The 16,879-nt window shown below is 39.1% G+C and overlaps 1 protein-coding gene across 1 annotated transcript in view; it reads right to left on the bottom strand.

Annotated features, from left to right (window-relative positions):
• LOC103465827 (neuronal cell adhesion molecule-like) overlaps nucleotides 1-16,879 on the bottom strand; it is a 90,152-nt gene that overhangs the window by 47,667 nt on the left and 25,606 nt on the right. The window contains exon 2 of the mRNA XM_017305239.1: nucleotides 2,740-2,820. The gene's annotated coding sequence lies outside the window, so the exon portion shown is untranslated. The remainder of the gene's footprint in view (nucleotides 1-2,739; nucleotides 2,821-16,879) is intronic.

Here is a 16,879-nt window from a genome sequence, read left to right as displayed (position 1 = left end):
TCTAATTTCCAAGCTCATTCAAATCAACGTTGAAGCATCTGAGTTGTTTTTTTTTTGTTTTTATTTAGGTTAAATGTCTGTCCCTAAAACAACTTTAGGAATTATTTAATGCTTGTCTGTCTTTTCAGAGACACCCTTCCTCTTCAATAGTCCAAAACATCTAAAYGTTAGCTTGGATATGTTGTAGCTGTTATGAGCAACAGGCATTGATCAAAGTGATCTCAGTCTTTGAGTAAATAATTATTTACTTTAATCATTCATAGTCCAGTTTAATTTGGTTCATGTATATTGCACCAGTTCATAGCAAATGTCATCTTGAGGGAGTTTAGCAAGACAAAATGTTTCCATTTACATCCAAATCTGTAACAATTGGGTCCAAAATAAGTTTATATCAATTATAGCATTTTTATTAACATTTGTTTAATCTTTCTGCTTCTGCTATCCATTATTTTAGCTCTGTGGTATTAATTAAGTAAATAATTATTTTAAATGCCGTCCACTGCATATAAGATACTAACTACTGATAATAACTCCACAGGACCCCGGTTCAAAAAACTTAAGCTAATATTTTAAGGCTTCTTYACTGTAAGATAGTACTTAATGTTTGTACGCATCCCCACACCTCACATTCTCAACATAATGTTTAGAAATATATCTATTATTTATTTTTTTTTAGTTAGCTAAATTTACTAAAACAAAATGTAAGAATTAGAAAGACTAAGAGTCCAATACTATTCTGATGTTAAATTATCTCTTGTACCAGAGGTTTTTTTTTTCTTTCTTTCTTTCTTTTTCCCACCCATCCCTATTTGGCATTCAAACACTGAAATACGGATGCCACACTCCCGAACGAGCATGTGAGAGAAACTGGTTGAACGACAGCAGCTTGGAGGTAAACAGAAACCTCTGCGGCCTTCTAATGGAGGGCTCTGGCCCTGAATGCAGCTGTTCACAATAGACGCTTCACGCCTCACTGTGTTTCAAACCACAAAATTCAGTGTGCCGCTCCCGAGTGTGGTCCTCTGTGACTCGGCCATTGAAAACTGTAGACTCAGCCTCTCTGGCCCACGGCACACATTCACGCTGCCACAGCGCGATGACACGGGTGAAATGGAAAGAATTCAGAGACAAACGGAACGACGGAGAGGAAAGCGGAGGCAGAGAGGAGCGCGGCAACAGGCGTGTAAATGGATGGGCCCGGAGACAGCCCCCACCAGCATAAATAAAACAAGTGTAGCACCAACACAAGAGGCAGGATTAGCTTCGAGCCAACTGAGAGCCTCGGCRCTGAGCTCTGCCGCGCAGCGCTCCCCCGCCTGACGCGGCGCGCCGCGAGGCTGAMGTGGGATCCCTCCTTCACAGCCTGCTGAACGGTGGACACACGTCACTCCATGTCACCTCACTCAAAGAGCATCAGATCAACTCCCCGCTGGAAGGTAGACACACTTTCAGAGCAGCACAATGAGGGGGGAAAGCCAAAGGTCATGAAGGGTTGAAGCCAGTTCTCTGTAACATCTTAGGCTTCAGAGAAAATGTTGTCATTACATCGTGGAATGCCACGAACTACTCTGATGTATTTTATTGGGATTCTTATGCAAACGACCAGAACAAAGTAGCAAATAATTATAAAGTGGAAAAAAAAAAATTATACATTTTTTAAAAAGTTGTTTTGGGKTTTTTTTAGACTTTTTTTAGTAGACTTGTGGACAGTCAGGAGTACCTTTGTGTTCAGAYCTCTTGAGTCAAAACTTGTAGGACTACAAATTGCAACTTTAAGATCTTGCCACATAATCTGAATTGGATTTAGATCTGGACTTTGACTTGCCCATTCCAGCACATTAACTCTGCATGTTCAGTCTCGTAGCCCTAGTCTCAGGTCTTTTGCGGCCTCCATCCGGCTTCTTAATAACACTCCCCAGCTGTCCTTGCCCAAAASTGTCACCCTGCGTTTCACAACAGGAATGACATGTCCAACTTTGGTCCCAGATAARAGTTCAAATACTGCTTCGTGAGATGTTCAAAGCTTTATCTAGTTTTGTAACCCAAACCTGCTCTAAATATCTCCACAGCTTTAAACTCTGGCACTTTGCAAGATGTGCTTCCTTGGTAGTAATCATGTTGCTTGTTTGCGCATGTTATGTAACAAACCTGTGATGTCTTTCCAGAACAGCTGTATTTACACTGAGCTCTTACGGATATCTTGTGATTTCTAAGTACTATTGCCCACTATCTCAGCAGTGGGCGAGTTGTTGCAAGGTTTGTTACACTGAGAACACAAAATGCGTCAAAAACACAGTTGAACCATTGTAATTTCATGCCGATCCTCACTGCCAAAACTCTCCGCCAGCAGACAAATGGCAGTCAAGCGAGCCGTGACCTTTGCCTCACAGCTAGGTGAAAAAAAGCAGGCATCCCAGGAGACTTTTAAAAGAAAGAATAAGAAAGGTTGAATAGATGTTTGATGACTCATAAGCTTCGCAGAAAAGTGTTGGTATTAATATCTTTTGCAGGCTTTCAGCATCACAGATGAAGACACCGAGGCTGGGGAGAGCTTCACAGTGTCACAGCCGAGTGACATCTGTGTGTTTGCATCCTGCGGGACTAGAGTTGGCTTTAAGGAGAGCGTTTGATGTTTAAAAAGGATGGAGGTTCATACAGTTTTAGAAAATGATAATATCACAGAAGTGTGTGATGTGATACAGAAAAAAAAGAGCGAAAAAAAAAATGTTTTCAGCTTACCAGAGGAACCCAAACACCCTCGCTCCGCTTCCTCTCTGGGTAGATGTCTGCTTCTTCCTCCTATGGGGATTTTTCTTCAGTCTGGTAAATTCAAGAGAATAARAAATTTCACTTTAACTYACAACATTCAGATTTTTTTATTATCAGGACTTCAAAGCAGCCAGAAAGGAAAAATCCAACCTCTCTTAAAAGGCTTTTCAGTAGGAAGTTTTGTACATCTATGTCTTTATACAATGTCTCTCTATTTGGTTTTATTACAATCTGCAAGAAAAATCCCTTTCACATTGGGAATCTATTCAGCCCTTTGTCACATCAAGGGATCCTCCAACATGAAATCTTCCCTCATCAAAGGCTCTGCCGTTTTTTTAAAGAACGCATGTAAACTGCTGCTGTGGGTGTGTKGGGTCTTTAGAAATGCACTTAAAACACACCCGACTGTGAAAAGATTTGTAGGTGAAAAGAAAGCAAACACCCAAGCTGTGTAAACCCGTGTGATTTTGGACTCTCAGACACAAACAGTGTGTAGTCCAAGTTGACAAAGGCCCACAGCTGGCAGACATCTCTCTCTCTCCTGTTGTTCTCTTTCCTCACTGATCTCTTCTTTYTTCCACCTATTTGTCATCCTTTTACTGCAGTCCTGAACCAGTCTTTTCTTTCTCTTAARCTCTTGTTTTCAATTTGAAACACTGCTACTGTCTTAATTTTCCTYGTCTCCCCTGCTCACTCCTTCTCCCCCACTACTACCAACCCTCCGTACCGATGATCTTCTCTCACTTGATGCYATCTTTTTCATTTCCTCACCTGCGTCTCGTCACTTTTGCTGCTCTGAGGTWAGGACTACATGCAGGGACATGAGTGTGTTCAGAGAGTGGAGTGCATTTTTAAGATCACTGTAAAGATATGTTGGCATGTCTAAAATCAAGGTAATTATTTTGTTTTTCCATTRCACGTCTATTTACTTCATTTCATAAAAAGTTGTTGTGCAAGAAATAGAGATTATTCAATGAWGAGAATTTGGAATTGACAAAATTATACTAACGATATGTTTTAAGTGTTTTGCGAAAGTATGCATACCCATAACATGTAATTCACCATTTCTCAATACAACCACATATCTTCACATATTTTATTGGTATTTTATGCAATCAAATCAATTAAAGGTAGCACACACTTTGACTCTAGATAAAAAAAAAAAACCTACATTCATTTAAGATTGCTTTTGCAAATAAAACTGAAAAATGTGAATTTGAATAGATCATTCCAAAGCTTGAACATACTATGAGATAAAACAGCGTATAGTTGTTGTTCTGCTTGAAGATCCAGTGTTTTTTTACAACCTCTAGAAGGTTTTCTGCTAGAGTAGTCTTGTATTTTACTCCATTTGACTTTCCATTTGTTCTGAATAATAAAAGTCCACACAGCATAACGCTGCCACCCTTGTATTTAAAAGTGTGTTCTGGGTGATTTAATAGAGCAGTGGAGACGAYAGCAGTCAATTTTGCTCTTGTCGGCCAGATGTTTGTTTATGACTTTGAAGTGGATTTATGCCTTTCTTCAAAGAATTGAACAGTTGCAGTGGATTTTATTAGGCATATCAAAGTGATGTGGGGGCCAAGTACAGTGTTTTTTACTTATTTGTGGGAAAAAAAGTTTTTCTTTGACTTTGTGAATCTTATAAAATTCAGAACCAGTACAGTACACTGCTGTCGTGAAGATATTTTTGGTTGACAAAAAGTTCAAACTTTCAGTGGCGTATGAATACTTTTGGAAAGCGCTGCAAATGTCGAGCCAGTTATCAAAAGACTTGTGAGCACAAAGTTATAAAAAGCATTGCATCATCTCTTTGATCTCCTTCTGTCACGTCTCGCCCACATTGTCATGCTTTTATCTGTCCTCTCTGTTCGCTTCATTCCAGCTTCCTGCACAGTCAACTGTGGGAGATTTGTCTTGACCTATCAAGACACCACAGCAAACAAAACAAACTGCAAGAGCAGTTCGTAAAATACAGTTCCTTTCAAAACAATCTGGAGAAAATTTTTATTGTGTTGCTATTTGCTATGCCCAATCCTCTAGCATCTTTTCCTTACAGTATTTCATGGAGAACGCAGACCTGCTCCAAGAGATTGACTGGTAAAAATGATTGAAGAATCCAATCCAATTTAATTCTAGAAAAAAAAAAGCTTATCGACTTCAGTCTGCCGCTCAAAATAAGAGTCTGGGGGCCCAACAGAGAGAGAACCGGCGTTTCCACATGGTTTAATACAAACACTRCTTTCTGTGCTGTCACACAGGTGCTATTATCAGCTGCAGGTTTGCAGGTTTCCTTTTGCTTCAGTTCGCTGCGCGTCCAAAACTTATCAGGAGATTTTTTTATTTTCCATTTTCCATTTCCAAAAACCTTCCATTATTTATTTCAACCAACTGTGCAATTCCCTGACTTCAAGAGCTTAGGTGTAGTTAATACATTTCTGCTTACAAAAAAACAACAAACATTAACTTGGATTTAAGAGGTTTCTGACCCAGATTTTAAAAACACTGACATAGATGCTTTTCTCCTCAAATATCCCCTTTTATTACTGCTGACACCATTGCTGACTTCGCAGCAGTAGAAGTACAGACGCATGCCGTGGTGTTCTTGTACCGAACCTAATTGATCATCCGTTCTTCTCCTATTGATTCATTGGATCGTTGTGAAAGGCTTACTGCTGCTGAAGCCTCTAAATAAGACACACAGCAATGAAATGACCTTTCTACATCCTGTTGGAGCGATCCAAATCCTGATCCCATCAAAAGCAGCCTCGCCCCACGACGTCAGGCCCGCTGTCCCACTGCCCCACCTCTGCCCTTGGACCCCACAGAGCCGGGCAGAGTTCAGTCCAGATCTGCTGCCATGGAGATAAGAAGGAGGTGATGTGGTAGTGGGACTGAAAATAGCCAGACCTTGCGCTGACAGCGGCTAGACAACAAAACATCTCGCAGCAAGAGACACATAGTATTCTTCAGTACCTCTGAGATCACTCTCATGCCATGAGTAATGCCAGAATTAACAGGCTGAGAAAAACTAAACAAAACAAAACAAAAAAATTTTTTTCCACCTTTTAAAAAGCACACTTTTGAAGTAAAAACACATCTCAGTCCAGTTAATAGAAAGATCAACACAAAATGAATGGCGTGTGCCGATTGGATGCTGCTTCTTATCATATTTCTTCTGACAACTTTGTTTTGGTCTTGTTTTTGATATTTTGATGTCGCTTCAACAATCCCAAAATCACAGCTAGATTAGATTGGTAATCCATTCATGAATTTGGGATTCGTTTGGGATGCGTAGATAAAATTGGGCTTAAAGATGCCCCGATCTAAAATAAATAAAAAACAGATTAGAAACAAAAGTCATGTTTGAAAGACATTAAAATTTGTTTGATGTTCTGAAACAGTGCGGTGTCAGAAGCAGAAATACGCAGGTGCAATGCCACTTGACATGCTTTGCAAAACAGCCAATCAAGGAGCGCCATTTATCTTCCTTGGTGCTGATTGGCTGCATCCCTAGGAATGCAGATTAGGATTGTAGATTATTTGCGGTAGTGCCAAGACAGTTTCCATTTTGTATGGATGCATATTTGGTATTTAATTGTTAAAATAAGCAGTTATAAGCGTTCTTAGATGGGTGATGTCAGTATTTAAAAACTTTAGTTATTCCCTACCCCTGTTAAACATMAGGGGTCCACTCTACCATCAAAGCACTTTATCACTTCTTTACAAATTGTTCAAACCTTCATTCTGAAGAGTTTTGTATTTTTTTTTTTTTTTGCAGTATCTTCAGGTGAAGATACCATAGTTTCTATGTATAACAGAGATGGTTCTTTATAACTTCAGACTCTCCATTGTAGCTGGAGGAAAGGACGGTCACTCTGATGTTTTCTCTGTCATCACTTCAAAGGATGGGAAGCTTTAAAATCACCACTTTTTAAAATCCCTGTAGACCTGATACTGTGAGGCACTCAATGTCTAAAGTCAACAAGTGTTTCAATCATGACTCACTGCAGATGATGACATGTAGTTTGTTCTGTAATGCTGTTTGGTTCCTTTGCATTTTTCAAGTTAAAACCAAAAACTTTTACATACGCAAACTGGACCGACGGATGGATCTAACTTCTCCTTACAAACGATAGTATTTTTTTATTCCTATTCTTGCCCAGATGGAGAAAACACCTAAATCAAGATCTACACATTTCTCTTTCAAAGCTGTGCTGTTTGTGTGTGTGTTTATGTGTGTGTGTAAGTCAGATAAGTGAAGGGGGTTCAACAGCAGCCATCTCAGCAGACTGTGTGTTTAAATTTAGTCTTGACTAATGAGAGGCAGAGTGTGGACACAGAAGAAGCATCATTAATGCCAAAAATGAGTGAAATAATTAGAATGAGTATACTCTTTCTTCCACAGCAAGGACTTCAGAAGAGCCGATGGTTCTGCTTGGCATTGGATGTACAATGAGAGGAGAATAATCAGGAGAATAAAGATGGACATCCTCAATGGCTCATTATCGCCTTCTGTTTTTAATCTAGAATTTATCTAGAAAATCAACTACTACAATGCTTTCTGCCTTGAAGTTTAATCTTAAATTTTACAGGCTTAATCTACAATAAAAATGAAACATCTTTAAGTTTAGACCCTGTTAGCACCTTTTAATATAAAGATATGGACATTTTTCTTCTAAAACCATTATTTACCAAGTAACCATCTTACTACTTCATGCAAGAAGAAACTACTTTTGATCGCCACCTGCAGATCCTACGGAGCATCAACACTTTTACTTTTTACATAACAGCGACCGCTTGTCCTTTGAKTAACAAACAGGAAACCTCACCTTTATGTCTGTATCTATCAATCGGGTCAGATCCTGTCAGCTTRTGCGTTTGCTGCATGAGAGGGAAGTTTGTCGCTCATAATCCCAGCGGCTGTGTATTCCTCGATGTATCTGCTGTGACTGAGTGACAGTAGAGTGAGGAGCTGTTTCCCCTCGCAAAATCAGCCTCCACTAACACACCCACCGGCCCTCCTCCTCCCCCCACCTACCAAGCCCACCCCTCCCCTCTCACGCTGGGATTAAAACAACCTTTTGTCTATCCACAATACAGGTTAAACATTTCCTGCTACAGAATGAATCAGCTACCCGAATCCACAAAGTTACCAGGTTGGGTTTGGAGGCGTGTTTTGTGCAGGAGCATCAGACTTCTTTTCTTTTTTTTTTTATTAAAGAAAGTTATTTGTTTTGGATCTGAGAYAAACGTCAAGAAGAACAAGGGGAAGACAGAGCGTAACATCGGGCCATATGAATTTGGCAGAAGATTAAAGCCGACCTGACACTTTAATTTCATGTTAAGTCAAACGCTGCATAGTGCAAAAAGGAAAACAACTGTCAGCTGTGCCGATTGTGCTCGAGTCAATAGAGCCTCTTCAATGTTCAATAGGGGGTGGAGGTGGAGGAGAAATGGAGCAGCAACTTAAATTAAAAAAGAGAAAGAAAAAAAAAAGCCTCGAGGCACATCCTAAAGACTTCCTTTCCCATACAGTTAGAAGCCACAGAAAGTGCTCACCTACGCCAGACAGATGTCCCCATGCAATCTAATCTAGTTGACTCTGTGAGGGGAAGCTTATTTATTGCCGACTCCTCACCAGCATCATTGTGGCCCATTTTAAAAGAATGGACGTGAAAAGTCTTTTGACGTCCGTTAGATATGGTTGCGGAGGGCAACAATGGTTTGAGAGAATAGCTTTTCGTTGCGCCCAACCTTAAATAACACTGCTCTCAAGACAAAAGCAAAGAAAATGTAACATTATCTGCATCAAAGAGCAACGTCCATCCCATTGAACAGTCACTTTAGAGCTCTTTGTCCAAAAGCCCTTTGCACCACATCTTTAGACCCATTGTAACTGCATTGAACACTTCTACTCCCGACATCTAACTAAAGAGTTTTAAAGTAATTTTATTCTTTACTTCCCACTACAATCCTGCATTAAGTTTACAATTTAAGTAATAACTTACAACCTAGAAAAAATACACAATGACAGGAAACTCAGCTAAACATGGAACTAATGAGTCCTGCTTTTGGTTGGTTTAACACTTGAAAGTGATTAAAYGAGCCACAAAAAAAAAGAAAAGAAAGAGGAAATCCTACAGAATAAAATAAGTCTCCAGTTGCAGCTGAATTTTTTTTTTTAAATCTACGTAACCCAATAARTCATGTCACGAAACCCTTACCARGTTGTTACTCTAGCAAAGAGCTGGATCCACAGGATTTGCAATCAATGGACCACTGAGGATCTGGTGCAGATATTTACACACACAAACATCTATTTTTCTCTCTTGATCTGACATTAAGTCAGATTAAAACATCCCTGTCAGTTAAGATTAATAAAAKCTTTTCTATTTTCAAAATACTAGAACAGAGAATTATTTTAGATAAACCTTTCAACATTCAACACTTCATAAAACACCCAAAAACTGTGACTTTGTCCTWAAGCAACCTTTTATCTAATTTAGCACTATCCTTTAGGTCTATTTGGAAAATCAATATGTGCTCAAATTTTACTTCCTAATTAGTGTTGCTTTATTTTCACAATTTTCCACTTTCTGGTTGACGCAGTCTATTTTTGTGAAGTACACCAGTCCCTCTTGCAGCAGAACAAATTGAAATGTAACCATGGGTTTTATGGCCAACTACTTAAATTTGAATTTCACATGATTGCAATTATAATGAGGATCTTGCAAATTGTAATCTAGCTCTCTATGTTGCTGTGAAGCCATGGTTTCTTCTTGCTGAGTGACCTTTCTGTCCATTTTGGCTCAGGATTCATTTCACTGTGGATATTAACACTATTCAGCTCTAACTTCTTCTCTTGCTGGCCTTACTGTTCCTCCCAAAACCTTTTTCACAGTAMGTAATAATGTCATAATGCAAGACAGAGAACATACCATCGTTATTTTTCTTGTAATTTACAGGGATCCTATTATTGAGTACATCTAAATAAAATTCTAAGATATTTACAATTTTCCATTTGGTGCAGCTTTCATTTTTAAGCCAATGATTAAAAAGTGCAAACTTTTGCAAATTTGTAAAGATCAGAATTGAATAACATGCTGGTACAAAGATATTGTGTTAATAACTGGTTTATTCTAAGGTAAGACATTAACTTATTTGTATGTTGTGGACATTATTGCCTATACTGTTAAAGATTCCAAAAAGAGAAAAATGTGTGAGTATAACTTATCATAAAAAAAACAAGTTAATGAGTTTTTCTCCCATTATTTGCATGATTTTTATATATTTTTGCGCTTCTGAACTGATGTAATAATCTTGAGGTGCATCTGCAATGAGCATCCCCGCTGTTTCCACTAGGTGCTAATTTAAAACCTGGCATTTTAAAAAACCAAGATGTTCAAATGTGATTTGAATCTCACAAGACACTTATTGTTGCACTGAACTCATTTCACTTCCACCTACTTGCAGCCTGCACACATTGTCAGAGCTCTCCGATGCTGCGGTTTTACTTTTAATTTCCTAATGAACCACTTGTAGTCTTTTATATGTAAACAACTCAGCATGTAAACATTTCTCGGCTCTGACGTCGCCGCGTGAAATGCCATTAATTTAGAAAATGTAAATAAAGGCATTCATAGGAGCAGACACTTTTCACAGATGATGGATAGTGCCAAAGTGTATGGATTATTGTATGAAACGGGAGAAAGGGCCATATTTCTCCGAGCAAGGGGCGTGATTGACCAAGTCTAATGGGCATTATTTCTGCACACTGACTCTGTAGAGCGGAGAYACTGGGCGATCCCCGCCGGCCCATTGCTCCTTTAGACAGCACACTGAGATAGGAGCGCAGCCCTTCTTGCTCTTTGTCATGACACCAATAGATTAACAATATTTCAATGGCCACTTTTACCGGAGCAAAGTTCGTGTTGCAGTAAAACTATGCAGTCCCAACCAGAGTGTGTRTTTGTGCATGTGTGTACGTGGGTGTTCGTAGTGAGGGCTTCTTTTGAATTTCCTTGTCAGAAATGTGAATGGGGAAGAAATATGATTGGCTCGGGGGTGAAAACAAGGGTCAGAGTTTACAAGGCTATCAAGGCGGGGCAGAGGGACACTTGTGAACTACTTCACTCCTCTCAGCRTCAGAATGAGAAGAAAAGCACGGATGATTTGGTTCCCTAATGTTTGCTCCTACTAGTAATCCTCAGCACTTGTCGGATTGAACCCATCATACAATAAGGTGCTCTGTTGTGTTTTCAGGTCACGTTGAGGAGAGAAATGTTTAGATGGTCTCCTGTATGAACTAATAAAGCATGACAATGACATGATGGGAATAGAAAGCACTGTCCTCAGGCAATTGCTTTTCATTGTCCTCATCCATGTCTGTATCAATTTAGGTCCTGTTACCTCTAGATTAACAAGTAACAAAGTAAAGAGAAGGAAGGGGCTGGGGTTGCCGAGGTGACTGGTAATTTATCGCATTATTCCTGTTAAAAATTGATGAAATTAAAACTCCAGTCCTGGCCAGGAAACCTGCAATTTCTGACAAGTGTGGTCAAATGTCCAATCAGTCTTAAGCCAGCATCTTGTTGATGCAGCTTACTAAAAAACATTAAACTAAATATGAGTAAAGCAGTACGTGTATATTTGAGCCTATCTGTGTAACTATAAATCCATTTGGTTTGAATAAAATCCACAACACATTCATACTTGCGTACCCAATTTGTGTTTTAGCTCTGATTTGGAAGAAAAATATGTTTAAATAATTTAATGTAATAATTTAATGTAAACTTCTGACCAATACTCCAGCTTAAAGAACTAGAAAAAAATAAATAAATAAATAAAAAATATTTTGTTTTAAAGCTGGCCAATCACGCAACCAGAACTGAAAACAAAGTGGTCGGGTTAGTTAGAGAATTTACATGAATTACACGAAGACCCCCAACGAGATGGCCGTGACCTCTCCCCAGCTTTTTGAAACTAAACAACACCCTGGTCCCGCCCATCGACACGCACACACCCCTACACAGTGACACACTGTTGGTGGAGAGCGGTGCTACTGGTTTCCATGGCGCCATGAGACTCACTGACAGGACTGGAGTGTTAACACGGAGGAACACAAGACAGACGGAGAGAGAGAGGGGTGCCATAGAGAGAGCAGAAAAAGAAAACAAGGCAAGTGTGGTATAGAAGAGATTTACCACACGCAGTCAGCAGACCATCCCTGAGGTTAAGGACCGGTGGATATCGTATTTCTTTTTTGACTTAAAGAGCCTCACAGACACAATCCAAAACACACACAACACTTCAAGCAGCAGGAAGCCAGAGCAGCAGCAAGCACTTCTTTTAATCTCCTACGTATATTTACACCTTGCAAAGTCTTTACAATGTGAAAATATATCACAAAAATGTGTTTTATTTTAAAACTGCATTGTCTGCAGGTTTTACACAAGCCATGTCATCAATGGTAAACCATTGAATTCAGTAAATATGCAAAACCCTAAAATTCAGTGCAAAATGAATCAGTTGATTACAGGGATTTCTAAAAACTGAACATACATTTACAAAAAAATACTATGAAGAATAAGTTTTAATAAGCTGCTGCATCAAAAACAACCTTGAAACCCTTTTACTCTCCCAGATATATGTGCTTACATAGAATTRCTTCTGTATTCCTTAACTGAAAAAAAGATTTTATAATAGAGAGAAATTATATTATATATATTTTTTTCTTTTATCCATTTAAAAACACAAATTCAAGGAGATAAAAATCTCTTTCAAGATTTTTATCTCCTTGCAAAAAAATGTGCAGTGGAAAACACATGTGACAACAATCAAGGGACTTAATAAATACACATAAATTATATAATCAGCTTTTTCTTTCAAATAATTCTGAAAAATATCAGATATTTCCATCYACAGGTCACTGAGATGTCCCTTCAAATTGTTGAAGAAAACTATAGCTTTAAGATCAAGATCAGGGATCTTAATACCTTTTTTCCAAAGACTAAAACCGACAGAATGTTTTATCATAAGAAGACGATACAACGCAACATGACTGTAAAGTTAAAACTACTTCTTTAAATCAAAATCTGCTGGGGATATGAATAATTTTCAGTTGGACAGCTATACTCTGTTCAACCGTTCTGTTATCTGCTCAAATCTCTCTCTCTTTTACAGCCTGAATAAACCATCTTGACATGTTGTACAAAATATTCTTTTTAGTAATCATCTCACATATTTACTCTCTGATTTTGTCTAATTCCACCTCACTGACAATGGAAATTGCTAACTTTAAATGTTCTTTACTCAGCAACGGCATTCAGATTGAAAAGTGTTTTCAATGCTTGGTGAATTCACCGATCAGAGGCCATTTACATGCATATCTGCTGATCGACATGCTTGTTTCAACCAGTCTGCCTTCTTTTATGTATGTATTTTTGTTCTTATTGTGATTCCACATGTTTTTTCTCAACATCTTTATTACTGCTAAGAAATAAAAAGATAATACTTTTTTCTAAATAGGCAATCACAATGTTATTATGACCGGCAATTATGCTGGTATATAGATTTAATTCCGGAAATCTTTGCTTTATGGGTTTTATACTCCATTCTTATTTTATTTGCTCCACAACCTCCCTGAGCATATTCAGATATTATGTCGATATTTCCAGAGTGAGTCTTTCCATCCAAGATAAACTCACTAAACGGTTTTGTTCTTCATGACTCGTCTAATCATGAAGCCAAGAGACTTTAAAATGCTAGTATTTGACTTTTTATGTGTCTTTTTATGAAAGTTCAACCCGTCTTACGTATTGCTAACTAGCCAGCRACTCTGACTGGCCTGCCAGAAGATGCCAAAACATACACAGCAATATGGCAGCCATTCATGTGCTAATGAAGCAGGAGAGGAAGCACTGCAGCCTGCTTTGACACAGAGTCTGGAAGGGGCTCTCCTCCAACTGCAGAGCACACCAGCTGACGACACAAGGGGAGGTGGAAGATTTCCAGGAGCACTCCGCGGCAAAAGGAGGGAGAGCTCCATTGAGCAGGTTTCTTCCTCTTATACAGCCCATACTGTCACCCATAAGAAGATCATCTCCAGCCCAGTGAGCATCGCACGTTCGCGGGTGATAAACACACACCGTTCTTCCACGCACCCGTTCTCTCTGTATGTGAATGTGCTCTGATCCCTATGTCCATATGCATTCACAGACGGCGTAGGCATGTGTGCGCCGCCTATGCCTCCCCACCAGGACCAATTTCCATCCGCCGTCTGTGTGAGGGAGCAAGATCGATGCTGCACGGGGCGCGCCATCCAGGCTGTTCATTACTGCTGGAAACGCTACGGCCATAAGCAAAAACAACCCGGCCTGCTGATGCATAACATAACATAACACACCAGCTAGAGCTGGGTGGGTGAATGGTAGCTTTGCTTTACACAGCTCTTCAGCATTAAACCGTCCCTTCCCAAGCAGTGGCAGAAAGAGCAGAACTCGCTGCTGAAGTATTGTTTGAGATTTAAATGTCATTAGTTTCATTACTTTCATTAGCCTGCCCCAACAACAGCTGAGGCAGCTCGGTGTCACCAGCAGCTATCTTTGATGTGCATGATTGTGGCAGCAGGAGGGCAATGAGATATTTCTTCTTCTATACTTCCTCTCATCTTCATCCTCACCCATGCTGCGAGGCTGACTACCAAACCACCTGTCTCCTCAAACCAGCCTCTACAGAACAAGCGAGCAGGTCACCATGTAGCCCCCACGCTGTCATGTTACATCCACAAACTCTGACATTTTTATTACTACACTGCTCAAAAAAATAAAGGGAACACTTAAGTGATCACTTAAGTGTTTAAGTGTTCCCTTTATTTTTTTGAGCAGYGTAGTTTTAATGATAGTCGTAAGAGGTAGGTTAACACAAATCAGTTCATAATTGCATTTCTATTTCTCACCTGGTTCTTGTTTCCAGCAAATTTCCTGCTTTAAGGTCAGAACTACAAGTATGAAGCTCAGGAAGTTTGTTCAGATCCATTTGTATGATTGATGTAAAAGTGCATGGAAGACATGTTTGGCATGCCATGTTTGAGAGAGCAACATCTCTCTCTCTTATGACATTTTTCATAAGGGAGAGTTTTAAGGTAAGGTTTATTTCCAAAGGTGAAACTTCAGGGACTAAAGAGTCGGTTTGGTTCTGAAAAATCTGGGTTTAAATGATCAACTTCTCAATGTGTCATGTTGCAACCTGAAGGTTTAATATCATCAAACACAAAGCAGAAGGAAAACAATAGGGAAATGTTCAGAGGATGTGAATACTTCTGAAAAGCACTGTAAATCAGATAAAAATTTTAAAGAGAGATTCACTGGTATTTATTTGATGCAAACATGTTTGATACACAACAGAATGAAAGGCTCATAAAAGCCTTTTTATTCTATTATACGGGATGTTAGGAATTCCTGACATCAAAGCAACCATATAGGAGAAAAGTTACATAAATATTTATCTTAGGACATATGTGCATCTTGTACATTGAGTGCTTAGGMYTTCTGTGTTCATATTGTATTGGCCGCCTCCAGTGAATGGACACAGAAAGTTAACCACAGAATGGTTTCTAAACTCTGACTAAAAGCTTTGAACAAACACACACCTGTTCAAATAAAAAAAACAGATGGTAAAGAAAAGGCCAAGTGATAAACATCAAACTATCTGCCTTGCAGCAAATACTTTGACAGTTTTTTGATGAGCACAAAGCAGAAATAAGCACATTCGTAGTGAGTCCAAAAAGCTGTCAGTGTGATCCTTTGCTTCCTGCTCTTTCTTTCAAAAGAAAATCCACACTGTGCTTAATAACTCAATAGAAATACAAAAGAGACAAAAAGAAAATAACTTCCGTGCGCTCTGCTAAATACACATATTGCTAAAAATAAACAAATCTGATCCAAGCTGCAGATGGCGAGCTGTGAGTGACGGTATGTTACGGTGCTCTGCGGTAAAGGAGAGAGCATGAATCAGCCTGTTTGAGGCAAACTAACGCATGAACACACATGCACATGCATGCACACGCATGCACGCACACACTTCATGTAGCGGCAGGTGAGGAGAATAAATGCAGGGAGGCTGATAAATCAGAAATGTAGAGAGAAGAAAAAAGCAAATGAAAGCTAAAAGGACAGTGAAAAAGTGAAGGTAATGACAAGATGTATGTGATGACATGCATGTCTAAGGAAGGACATTTATATGGAAAGCTGTATGTCTGTCATAAGGTCATGATGCATGAATACCTTGCTGTTTGTGTGTGCGTGTGTGTGTGTGTGTGTGTGTGCGTGTGTATGTGTGTGTGTGTGTTTAGAGTGAAATGAATGAGTCACACAAACAGATAAAGCTAGGTAAACACTGAAATGAAACCACCTCTGAAACAGCTTGCCTTTATTTCATTTTGCAGAGTTCCTTGTAAATGACTCATCTGTTCAAATAGTTTCATTTCCATTAAAAATGAACAAAATCTTTTAGACTAAAAGGCCTAATCTGCTGGAGACTCGACTGGAAAGCAGGCAGGTAAACCTGGAGGAACCAGAGAAGGTTTCTAACGGCCTTCAGCTTATTGTTAAAATTCAATCTAACATTATCACACCCATATATTAAGCTTAGTGTCGGTTCCCATCAGTTACTGTTTTTCACAAGCAGGTATTGTGAAATAAGCAGTTTTCATTGCAACTGTTTTATTACTTGCTTAATGTGAATCCTCACATATAACATCCCGTAGGATATTATCTTAAATGTATGCTGTCATGGATTATCATCAAATAATCCCCACATCTTCACACATCAACCTGCTAACAGACCATAAAACAATGATGGATAATCAAAATATTTCCTCTTATTAGCTATGACTAGTAATTGTCAGGCCAAAATTAAATATATTCATATGGTAAATAGACTGAACTTATATAGTGCTTTACACAAGAGTCACTTTCACTGTCACACATTTATACACCAATACATAGCTCAGGGGGCAGTTTGGGGTTAGGTGCCTTGCCCAAGGGCACATTGACATGTGGCAGGAGGAAGCTGGAATTGAACCTACAACCTTCTGATCACAAGACGG

This window comes from Poecilia reticulata, linkage group LG6 (assembly GCF_000633615.1).
Source record: "Poecilia reticulata strain Guanapo linkage group LG6, Guppy_female_1.0+MT, whole genome shotgun sequence".
Classification (NCBI taxonomy): Eukaryota; Metazoa; Chordata; class Actinopteri; order Cyprinodontiformes; family Poeciliidae; genus Poecilia; species Poecilia reticulata.
The sequence above is the reverse complement of the archived record's forward strand: the minus strand, read 5'-3'. Positions and strand labels throughout refer to the sequence as shown.